Raw genomic sequence first — 11,796 nt, 5'->3', positions numbered from 1 at the left:
TCCCATTTTTCTCCTTCTATAGTCCTTTAAGTAAAAACAACTAAGTACAGCCCAGGGGAGAAAACAAGTGACATTCTGCAGTTGACTATATTGCGGAGCTATAAGATTTGGCAGATGAAGTGTGTTAAATGAATTTTTATTTTATAACATCTTCCCCTTAGAATTGGTTTGTCCTGATGTCAATCCACCATAACCTGAGGAGTATCTATAGTCCATTTCTTTTTTTTCCCCATAATTTTATTTGTAGTCCATTTCTTTTTAAAATTTACCCACTGATTTTAGCAACTGTCAATAAGTCTTGTTTGCAGCAATGATTGTTGTTTCATTCTGCTTATGATTTTCTATTTCCTGATTCCTTTTATGCTTATTAATTAGACTTATTCTGTAAGATTGGTCTTTTTTGTTTACTCAATTATTTTGTTTATATGATTATTATAGGCTCATGGATATTGATTATGTTTATTGGGTGATAATTCGGTAACAACGTGAATGATTATTGTTGTGGCTTCATTGTTCCTTCCAACACTGAAAGTTGAAATTTAATTGCCATTATAATAGTAAGAAGTGAGACCTTCAAAAGGTGAATAAGCCCTGAGGGGTTTTATGAATAGATTAATGAAGAAGTTAGTTATCACAAGACTGAGACAGCTATGAAAATAAGGTCAGCCTGATCGCCTCTGTCTTAAGCATGCTTTCTGGCCCTTTTGCCATGTTATGATGTGGCATGAAGAGGCTTTCCACATGTTAGTGCCATGTTTTCATACTCCCCTTCTCAAGAACCATGAACTAAATAAATCTTTCCTTTATAAATTGCCCACCCTGTGCTATTCTGTTCAATAGCACAGAATAGACTAAGATAAATATGTTGCTCAAATTTTGCTAGCTTTGGCTGATGGTTGCTTTTTAGATTCATTCTTGAATCCTGTTAACATGTTCTTCATCACAAATAAGTTTTTTTTCAATATTCTTTTACCTTCCTCTACTAAATGATGTTCTGTGATCATCTTGTATTTTATGTCTCAGAATCATAGAGAGGTCTAGTTGTTTGGGTCCAGGACTTATAGCCAACATACAAGAGGCCCAGTCTCTGTCAAGCATTCAGATAATTTCTTCTCTGCTAAATCCTGGCTCTACACTTAGCAGAGATTCTGAGCTTCAATCCCTCATCAAAGGGACCCTGATTTCCTTACCCAAGGAAGCTGTGAGTTAAGCACAGTCTACAGTTTTTAGCCGCTACATTGTGGGCTAATTTGTTACACAGTAATAGATAACCTGTGGTTCTATAGCAAACATCTAGAATGTAGAAGGGCTTTGGGAGAGGAGAGGGGACAGTGGCTGGAAGGATACTGAGGAGACAGTTAGTGAATATCTGAAGAAATTATTCATAGGAATACAATTGTCTCTGAGGAGGGTTTGGTGAGGGCTTGGAGAAAGGTGAGGGAGGCCGAACTAGAACCTGTACTTGTACAGAGTAGCAGAAAGTTGGGCAGGGTTGTTGCCTATATTAATAAGAAGTAAAAAAACACTCTGAGTGCACCGAATGGGTTCCAGTGAAAAATTCAGAGTTTAACAGTTCTTTTGGCTTCTTCTAGTTACTTATTAAAATGTGAACAGAGATAGCAGAAGGAAAGACTGGTAGCTATCAGGGAGGCAGGACTTATGGTTTTGGTTGATTTTGTGCCTCTTCAGTTGGGAAAAAGAAGATAGGGCAATGTGAAATTAAGGAATGACTTTTAGGCAAAGACAAACCTGAGGCACTGTCCAGAAAACAAAGTGGAGATGAAGCCAGGATGTTGCTGGACAGTAGCAATAATCTAGAAAAGGTCTGTAACTATCTCTGGGTTCTAATCTCATGCAGGTAAACCTAATTTATAGCTCTCAATTTGAATCTGTAAAGAAATAAAGAAAACAGTATTATAGGCTGGACCACTATGGGCTTTTAGAAAAAGGGGAACAAAGAGGGATAATTAACTGTCTCTTTCATTCTTATCTCTAAGGGAAGAGATGTAAGACAAATATTGGCAGACAAATGAGTGTTAAAAATTGCATTCAATAACCTTCATCTTTAGCAGGCCTTCTGGCCTTTATAGAAAAGAGAGTTCAAAGAGATAATTGAAGGTAGCATGTAGAAATTCAGTCTCTGGGCATAGTATTTGGCTCTTATCTTTTTTTCTCCATGGGGAGTGCAGGGTGACCCAAACTGGCTGGGCATGGCTCCAGGAGAGCTACTAAGGCAGAAGGTACATCTCTGAGAAGGTGGGCCTGGTAGACTCAAAGCATGGGTGTGGTGATGAGGGAGCTGGACCTTGGTGTCTGGGCATTGGAGGGAGTGTGAACTCAGTGACCATCATTTGCTTTCCCTCTGGAGAACACAGAAGGTCTGGGGTGGCTGGAATTGACTGGCAGAGTCAGCCCGGGAGAGGCAGCAGGGAGGAGCCTGTGATCTTAGGGCTGTGTCCTAGGCCTGGTCTGTAGAAGGGAGTTAGATCCAGCTACCATGGTGCAGTGACTGGAGAATGAAGGAAGCTGATAAAAATTCAGGTGGCATCGGTAACTGAGCCCTGGAGAGGCAAAACTTAGGAATTCTAGGAGGGTCACTGAGGAGTCCCTAAAACAATGAATGGATCAACACTGAGATTCCTTCCAGAAAGAACAGTACAGTCAACTGGCACAAGTCAAGAGACAATACCCACAGACCCAGCAAATGGAGACTTTTACGACAGCTTCTCTGCCACCCACTTCTGTCCTGCCCATACTGTAGAAGAAAGACAATAGGAGAAGAAGATGGAAGGAGCTGAGAGAGAAAGTGCTAGCACCGGTCATGTCCTCCGCCTGCTGCTGCAAGCTTTGAGCACGGCTGAGAAACTTTGAATTGGATGTGATATTGTGTCTCATTTTTATACTGGAAATTAAATATTTATTTATTTAGTTATGCCAATAGTACATTCTTATGGTTTAAAATCAAAAGTGCATGAGGAAATAAATTCACAGCTGTCTTTTATCAAGACTGAACTATTTGAAATACATGAACTTAAAAAGAAGTTGATGACCTTGATGAACAAATTAGGGTCATGGATTGCAGTGAGCCACAGATCCACTCGATGCCAAATCACATGTGGCTCACATTTCTCTACTTCCCAGAAGATTTACAATCAACAGGTTTTCCCAAAAAGAAATTCACCATGTAATTAAAATGAAAAAAAATTTTTTTTTTTTGTTGAGTACCAAGCTCCGTATGAGCTCTGTCATAGACAGAAATGGTAGGAGACAGCCCTAGGAGCTCAGACAGGAACCAAACCACCCTGGCTTAAACAAGACATATTTTTTGTTACTTTTCTGGGTGTAAATAGTGTAGGACTGGTAGAAAGGCTCCACTAGGCCTGGAATTCAAGTGGCTTCTCTCTTGTTTCTCCAGCCTTGCTAAAGCCCAGTCAATTCACCAATCTGCTCACATTGTAGTCAATAGGAAGCAAAAGGTAAGGGCAACACCCTCTAATTTTAAAGATGTGATACCCAAAGCACATGGTATCTGCCCTTGTCCTATTAGAATCTCATCACGTAGCTATATGACTTGCAAAGAGTGCTACAAAAAGCAGTTTTTTTCCCCATTGCCTGAAAGAAGGGAAAATAGTTATTGGGTGACAGACAATAAACAGTCATCTCTGTTTATCACCTCTACATTTGTAAGTGGGCAGCCAGTGAGAGTCTTAACTGCACATTATGATGAGCATAACTATGGGTCTTCATCTTCATGTTTGTAATGCTCCTTGATTAACACATTAGGGCCATGGATTTCAATGAGCCTCAGATCCTCTCAATGCCAAATCACATTCAGACCACATTTCTGTACTTTTCCTTGAGCTATCACAGCCAATAGGCTTTCCCAATATATCCTTCCAAAATCTAGACAGTATGAACATGACCTTACCATCTATCCATATAGGAAAGGAAGTTTTCTCAGCTTGACTTAATGTGAGTCAGCCCAACTTTTCCTTCAGGAAAAGTATGGTTCTATTGTCTAAGAGCTCACCACCCACCTGTTGAAGAATCCTGTCCCAGACTTCTGTCCAAGGAATTCATTTCAACTGTAGCTACCTGTCATTTTTGGAATTCTTCTTGGCCACACTTTTGAAAGTCAGAACCTTTGGATGGTTCTGAAAGTGCCTATTTCTAAGAGGCAGATACCTGTACTATTTTTCATTATGTCTTGAATATTATAGGCACATTGTAGACCACACATACAACTACTTTCATTTTTGATATTTTTCTTTATTTTTATTAATGTTTTTAAAAAATAATCTTATTGAAAAACAAATAGCAGTGAGACAGTTTCAAAACCAATTACTAGCACAGTATCAATCATTAATGCATTGCATATTGTTATCTTAGTGGTTATTCATTGTACGAGATGCAGACATGATATCCCATCCACAAGCACGACTAGAACAAATCTCTATTCATTGAATTAAAAGAATGCATCTATATGCCTGTCATAACTATTTTGAAATACAGATACAAAATGGTTGTTTGTTTGTATCCCCCTTTTTTGGTTATTTTTGTCAAAGAAGGGCATTCCATTGCATTGAAATATTGTAGATGTGTGAATTCAGCAAAATATTCCAATATAGTCCAGTAGTTCATAATAGTAGTGTTTTTTTTGTAAGACTGGCAATGTCAGAAGTTGTTGACTTGAGCCTTTTACAGCTCAGCATATTAATATGGCTTTACTTTTTATACTTCATTTTTATACTTTTCTGCTGGATGGTGAAGACCAAGATAAAGCAAGACCTATATAACAACTTTTGTATCTGATAATCAGTCAAATCACCTCAGGATTTGTCCTGAAATCCTGTACCACAGTTTGTAGATCCTTTGTGAGTGTTAGCCATGTGGATGATTCACAGCCACTGTTTGACCAATTTGCTCTCTGTGAAAGTATGAGAGAATGTTTTCTCTCCATGTAACTCTCCTTAGGCACACTCTACATCACTTTCCTCTGTGACCTCTTAATCTCCTTGATCAGAAAATCTGGAACACCACTGAGTTACAGGATGTTACAGTACAGGTTCTCTTAGATAAAAAGAAGGGCTGCATGGACAGCCAACATTTTGGCCCTAGTATACAACTATTTTCAATACCACAAGTGTATTCATTTGCTCAGGCTGCCATAAGAAAACATCACAGACTGGTTGGCTTAGGCAATAGAAACATATTTCCCAGAGGTTAAGATCAAGGTATTGCAAAATTTCTGACATCTTTCTCCTTGGCTTGCAGAGATAAAACCTTCTCCTTGGCTGTACTCTTACTGTGGCTAGGATCCTAGTAATTGGTTCACAGATGATAGTCTCAGGTCCCCAAGGGAGGTCTGCCTGAGAGGCATATGAGAGATACCCTCTAGGAACAATGGCAAAAACTTCGAAGTAGCATTGCATCACTAAGTGCTCTTTGGGGACGGAGCCAAGGGAGAGAGCTCCCCATGAAGCTAGAAGAAACATGTGTGGAGAGGGGATTGAATCATCAGACTTCTTCCCACATCTAAATCAAGCTTAGATATGACTGTTCTTGCCAGTGTGTGTAAAGAAGACATAGAAAAATATAAAATGATACAACTGTTCTCAGATAAGTTTATTGACCCTGACACATGGGTGGAGAATGCTAAGAATAGGGAAAAGTTTTATGTGTATAGTTGTGATTCAGGATATAGTTTTAAATATATACGTATATAATAAATTTCACATAATATATAATTTCACCATTGTGGTCATAAAATTACATGATGGAGACATCTGTTTTCAAAATATTTAATCCATATTTTGAGTATTAATTAATTAATTAATTAATTTTTGCTACCAGGGATCAAACTCAGTACCGTGTGCTTGCCAGGCAGGCACTTACACTGCTGAGCTACCTCCCTGGTCCCATATTTTGGGTTTTAAAATACATTTTTTTCTACCACTATGAAAAGGTTATCTCACTTCTTAAGACAGAATATGTGTATTTTTTTCTTTAGTAATAAACTACTTAAAGCTGATTTCATCACGGAAAGGGTCAGTAAATAGGGAACACTTGTCATTAAGTAAACGCAAACAAGCAGGTTATCTGCAGTTGAGCTACCTGTTTGACAATTATTTTAAGTAATTTGCCATAGCTTAACAAAGAATCTCTGTAGAGGTGTGGATTTTCATCATCTTTTCTGTGATTTGTTATGAAATATTATAAGCTCTGTATACATTTGCTATAAATTTTGTCTAAATACTGTGCAGTATTTAAAATTTTTATTTTAAGAACATTAACAGCACTGTTGACACTCCATAGCACCTGGTGCATTTCTGGTCCAACATTGCTGCAACAGTCTACCCATAAATGACACAAGTATATGTTCTTTATACAGACTGCTATGCCAAAAAATTAACTCGGAGCACTTTATAGGACGTCCGTGTGGTATACAAGAACTATTCATTTGAGCAGTGACGGTCTCATTGTAATTGACCTCTGCCTACTGAAGACACTGTTAGCAGTTTGCACATTGTTAGTCAGGGTTAATTTCTCTTTCAGTTTTGGCTAAAATTGACAGAGTTAAAAATGTTTCATCCCAATCACCGGCAGATCAATACCATTGTCAAAGTCCCCAGTAGATTTGAGTTTATTAATCGCCTTTCTCTATTATTACAATCACCTACAATTCCATCGCTGCATTTAATATCACACTGTCTTAATTATTCTAGCTTCAAAGGAAGCTACAGAGACAGAAATCCTGAGGGAAAAGGGGTTGGGAAAGATGCAAGAGATTTCATGTGTAAATATTAGCTATTCCATATAGCTAAACAAATATTAAAAGAAGATATCTTTAAGCTAGAGGGAGACAAACTGGAGATTGAAAAAGCTCACAGTTCCAAGGAGGATTGGAGAGAAAAACAGACATTGAAGCACATTTTGGCAAATTTCAGGAAAGCAGATCAAAAAGTATAAAAACCCATAGGTTTCTAGGCAGAAAAACCAAGTTATCCATGGACTAGATTTTGCTTGTTTTTATAATTATATTAAAAGAATATTTTATTACAGAGAAAAATTGCATTTATATTACAGTTTTTAATTCAGCAATTTTAATGAACATTCTTATTTATTCTCATGGTATTTTACACATTTACTAGGGCTTTTATGTAAATAATCTTATTATTCATGAGTAATGGAATCTCGGGTTTACCTTTTCAGTCTCATATATTTGTTTTTTGTTTTTTAATAATGAACTCCCAATACTGTGTACAATGAAACAGTAATATCAGAGAAAGTTTTCATCTTTAGTATGTGTTAATTTGCTATAGACTTAAAAAAAAACTTCTATTTTTAGCATCTGAGAACCTATCTGTTATGTTAACAATATATAATATTTACATTCACTTGGGGACATTGCTACATATGTTTGTTATATCTTGATACTTTATACTTTATAAAGGTTATAGCTCTGAGACATCTACTATTGAATCTGATCAACTTCTCTTTATTTATTGAGATATTAAGATAGTTATATGTCTTAAATGTATGAAATGAGCCAATCATGTGGTAAATAATTAAATTTTAAAGACTTTGTTTCAGTCAAAGGTACATCACAATTACTCTCCTTCAGTATACTCCCCCTTGCTTCAAACACGTTTCCTTCTTTTCTTGCCACTTTCGAAGCAACTCTGGAAGTCCTCTTCCTTGAATGTCCTAGTTGCCTTGTGGTGGCAGGCATTGTCCCAAATCAATTAAAAACATCTAAGTTTCACAGTCATTTTGACTTTGGGGCAAAGCCAGAAGACCAATGAAGCCAGTTTTGGTGAATGAGCAGATGAGGACAAGCAGCAATGTCTCTACAAACCTGATTTTCCACCAGGTGACACTGGGCAGGCGCATTCACTGATTTTAATCACACCTCACAAAAACACTCATGAACAAGGCCTTCCAAAATTGTCCCAGAAAGTGGCAAGGAGGATGAATCTAATTAAAGTGAGAGGGAGGATTATCCGACCAACCCCAGGCCCTGCGAGTGTGGGGGAGAGCAGAGCTTCTGCTCTGGCCTGCGCCCGCCCTCCGCTCCAGGCCCAGGTCTGCTGCGTGAGAGAGGCACTTTCCCGCATTCTCCAGACCTCCCCCACCTGGCCAGAGCCAGCGCAGCCCACCCTCTGAGTGAGAACTTATGCTACATCTTGGGCCCTCCATATCCAACCAACCCCAGGCCCTGCAAGTGTAAGGGAGAGCTTCTACTCTGTCCTGCACCTGCCCACCACTCAAGCCCAGGCCCACGTAAGAGACCTTTGCCCTTGTTATCCGGACCTCCCCCAGCTGGCCAGACCCAGCGCAGCCTGCCATCTGAGTAAGAACTTATGTCACACTCTTGGGAGTCCTGCAGACCCACCAAAACACAACCCTGGTGAGTGTGTGGGAGAGCTTCTTGGCCCTCTCACCCCTACTCCTCATACCTCTCCAGACCCAGCCCAGACCTAGCATACAGGCTTGAGGTAAAACCCTGCAGCTAAAGTCCCCTCAGTGAGACGAGGGTTAAAACCACACAGCTAATCCTGGAACAGATCATCTTACCAGAGGTGTACAGCAGGCCCACCTTAAAGGGCAACAACAGTAAGGAGCTGGGCACAGTAGCCTAACCAAAGCCAGACACAACTGCATGAACTAGAACTTGGTATATCAGTACCTGAATTTCATTAAGTGATAACATAATTGCACCAAAGCTCTACACCAAAGGCCACAGGTCAGTGTTAAATGAAATGATAAAGACAAGGTGCAAAATGCAATCTCAGGACTCAAGCCCACCCATAACAAGTGCAGAGGACACTAGCTCAGCTGAAATAAATGAATCAATAGTGTCAGAAGTAAATAAACAACAGCAGAAAGATATAGAGGAACTCAGAGCAGAATTAATTTCTGGAATTGAAAAAAAAAAAGAAAACTCTGAATTTATAGCAGCTGAACTTAAGAATCAAATGCAAAAACATATGGAGGAAACACAATGCCCAACCAGAACAAATGCAGTGGACACTAGCTTAGCTAAAATATATAAGTTAATAGAGTCGGAAGTAAATGAGCAGCTACAAAAAGGTTTAAAGGAACTCAAAGCAGAGTTAGTGTCTGAAATGAAAAAAGAGATCTCTAAATTCATAGCACCTGAACTAAAGAATCAAATACAGAAACATAAAGAGGACACCCAATCTGTAAAAAACTCTGCAGTAAAAGAATTAATAACTGCTTCTAAAGAAGACATTGATAAAAAATGGAGATTAAAAAATGATGGATTACTTGAATGAGCAATACAGAAAAGAATTAGATTGCATGAAGCAGAGTCAAAGAGATGTAGAGGACCTTAAAATCTCAATTAGAAACCTGAAAAACAGTTTCAGCGAAAGTGAAGATAGAGTTTCAGATCTTGAAGACGCTGGTGCACCTAGTGAAAAGGTAAGAAAGGATCTCTTAAAAACAACTAGGATGCAGGAAAAAATAATTCATCACCTGCAAGATGATGCAAAGTTGAACAATGTGAGACTAATAGGCATCAATGAGAATGAAGGGATCAATACAAATAATATAAAAAGAATATTGACAGAAGTAATAGCAGAAAACTTCCCAAATATGAGGAAAAAAATCTGATACTTATGTAATCGAAACATACAGAACTCCAAATAACTTCAACCCAATGAAAAACACACCGAGACATATAATAGTCAAGATCCCAGAAATCCAACACAAGAATATCATACTGAAAGCCACTAGAGAAAAGAAGCAGATCACATTCAAAGGAAAACCCATCAGAAATATGGACGACTTCTCTTCACAAACCATGAAGGCAAGAAGAGCATGGAACAGAGTACTTCAACTCCTCTACAAAAACAAATTCCAACCCAGACTACCCTGCAAAACTCTCTTTCAAGTTTGATGAAGTCAAATACTTTCATGACAAAGAACAACTAAAGAATTTCATGATGGCAAAACCAACCCTACACAGACTACTGAAAGATGTTCTACAGAGGGACCAAAATGATCAGAACTCGACCAATGAGAACAGAAGAAACCCATCAAACAGGACAAACAATTAAACACAGGAGAAAAAACAGTTTCAAAACAGCATTCATATAACATGTCAATCATAAGTCAACACATCTCAATAATAACCATCAATGTAAATGGACTCAGTTCACCAATTAAGAGAAATAGATTGGCGCAGTGGATTAGGAAACAAAACCCAACAATATATTGTATACAAGAAACACAGTTAACTCATAAAGAAACTCACAGGCTGAAAGTCAAAGGATGGAAAACAATACTACATGCCCCAGCACTTCAGAAAAAAGCAGGGGTAGCAATCTTGATCTCAGACAGTCTCAACTTCAAACCAAGAATGATCAAACGAAATAAAGAAGGCCATTATGTACTAGTTAGAGGAAAAATTCAAGAGGAAGAAATAACAATGATAAATATGTATGCATCAAACACGGGAGCACCCAACTATATATGAAAAATTTTAATAGACATGAAAAATCTAATATCCAATACAATAATCTTAACAGGAGACCTTAACACCACATTATCCCAAATAGATAGATCAACCAGACAAAAAATTAGCAAAGAAGTAGTACAACTGAACCAGAGCTTGAAAAAAATGGACTTGGTAGACATACACAGAGTGTTCCACCCAACCACAGCGGAATACAAATTTTTCTCAGCTGCACACGGATCATTTTCTAAAATAGATCACATACTAGTACATAGGTCAGGCTTAAGTATATACAAGAAAACAGAAATTATCCTATCCCATTCATATTATCTGACTACAATGCAATGAAACTGGAAATAAATAACAAAAGAAAGCAGAAAAACCCGCTAAATACATGTAAATTAAACAACACCCTACTCAGCAATCAATGGGTTACATATGAAATTAAACAAGAAATTCAACAATATCTACAATTCAATGAAAATTCATCCACAACTTATCGTAATTTATGGGATGCGATGAAAGCAGTTCTCAGAGGGAAATTCATAGCTGTGAACTCACACATTGAACAACTAAACACCCTAATGCTGCACCTTCGACATCTAGAAAAGGAAGAGCAAACCAAACCCAGAGCCCAAAGACTGGAAGAAATCATAAAGATTAGAGCAGAAATTAATTCAATTGAGATGAAGAAAACAATTCAAAGAATTAAAAAGGCAAAAGCTGGTTCTTTGAAAGATTAAATAAAATTGATAAGCCCCTAGCTAACCTCATCAAAAAGATGATAGAAAAAAATTCAAATACAAGCAATAAAGAATGAAGAGGGTGTAACTACTACAGACCCAGTAGAAATTCAGAAGATTATCAATAGCTACTTTGAGAAACTTTACGCTCACAGAGTAGAAGCCACAGACAAAATGGACAGATTCCTAGATAGGTATAAATTACCAAAACTGAACCAAGAAGATATAACAATTCTTAATAACCCAGTAATAGCCACTGAAATACAGAATGTAATAAAGAGCCTGCCAACAAGAAAAGTCCAGGTCCTGATGGATTTACAGCTGAATTCTACAAGAAATTCATAGAAGATATAATCCCTACACTACTCAAACTCTTCAGTGAAATTGAAAAGGAAAGAGGTTTCCCAAAATCATTCCTGAAGGCAAGTATTATGCTGATACCAAAAGCAGGGAAAGATGCAACTAAGAAAGAGAACTACAGACCAATCTTCCTCATGAACATAGATGCAAAAATCCTCAATAAAATCCTAGCAAATAGAATACAGCAAATCATCAAGAAGATCATACACC

The sequence above is a fragment of the Octodon degus genome, unplaced genomic scaffold (assembly GCF_000260255.1).
Source record: "Octodon degus isolate 3935 unplaced genomic scaffold, OctDeg1.0 scaffold00024, whole genome shotgun sequence".
Taxonomy (NCBI): domain Eukaryota; kingdom Metazoa; phylum Chordata; class Mammalia; order Rodentia; family Octodontidae; genus Octodon; species Octodon degus.
This window is presented reverse-complemented; position numbering follows the sequence as displayed.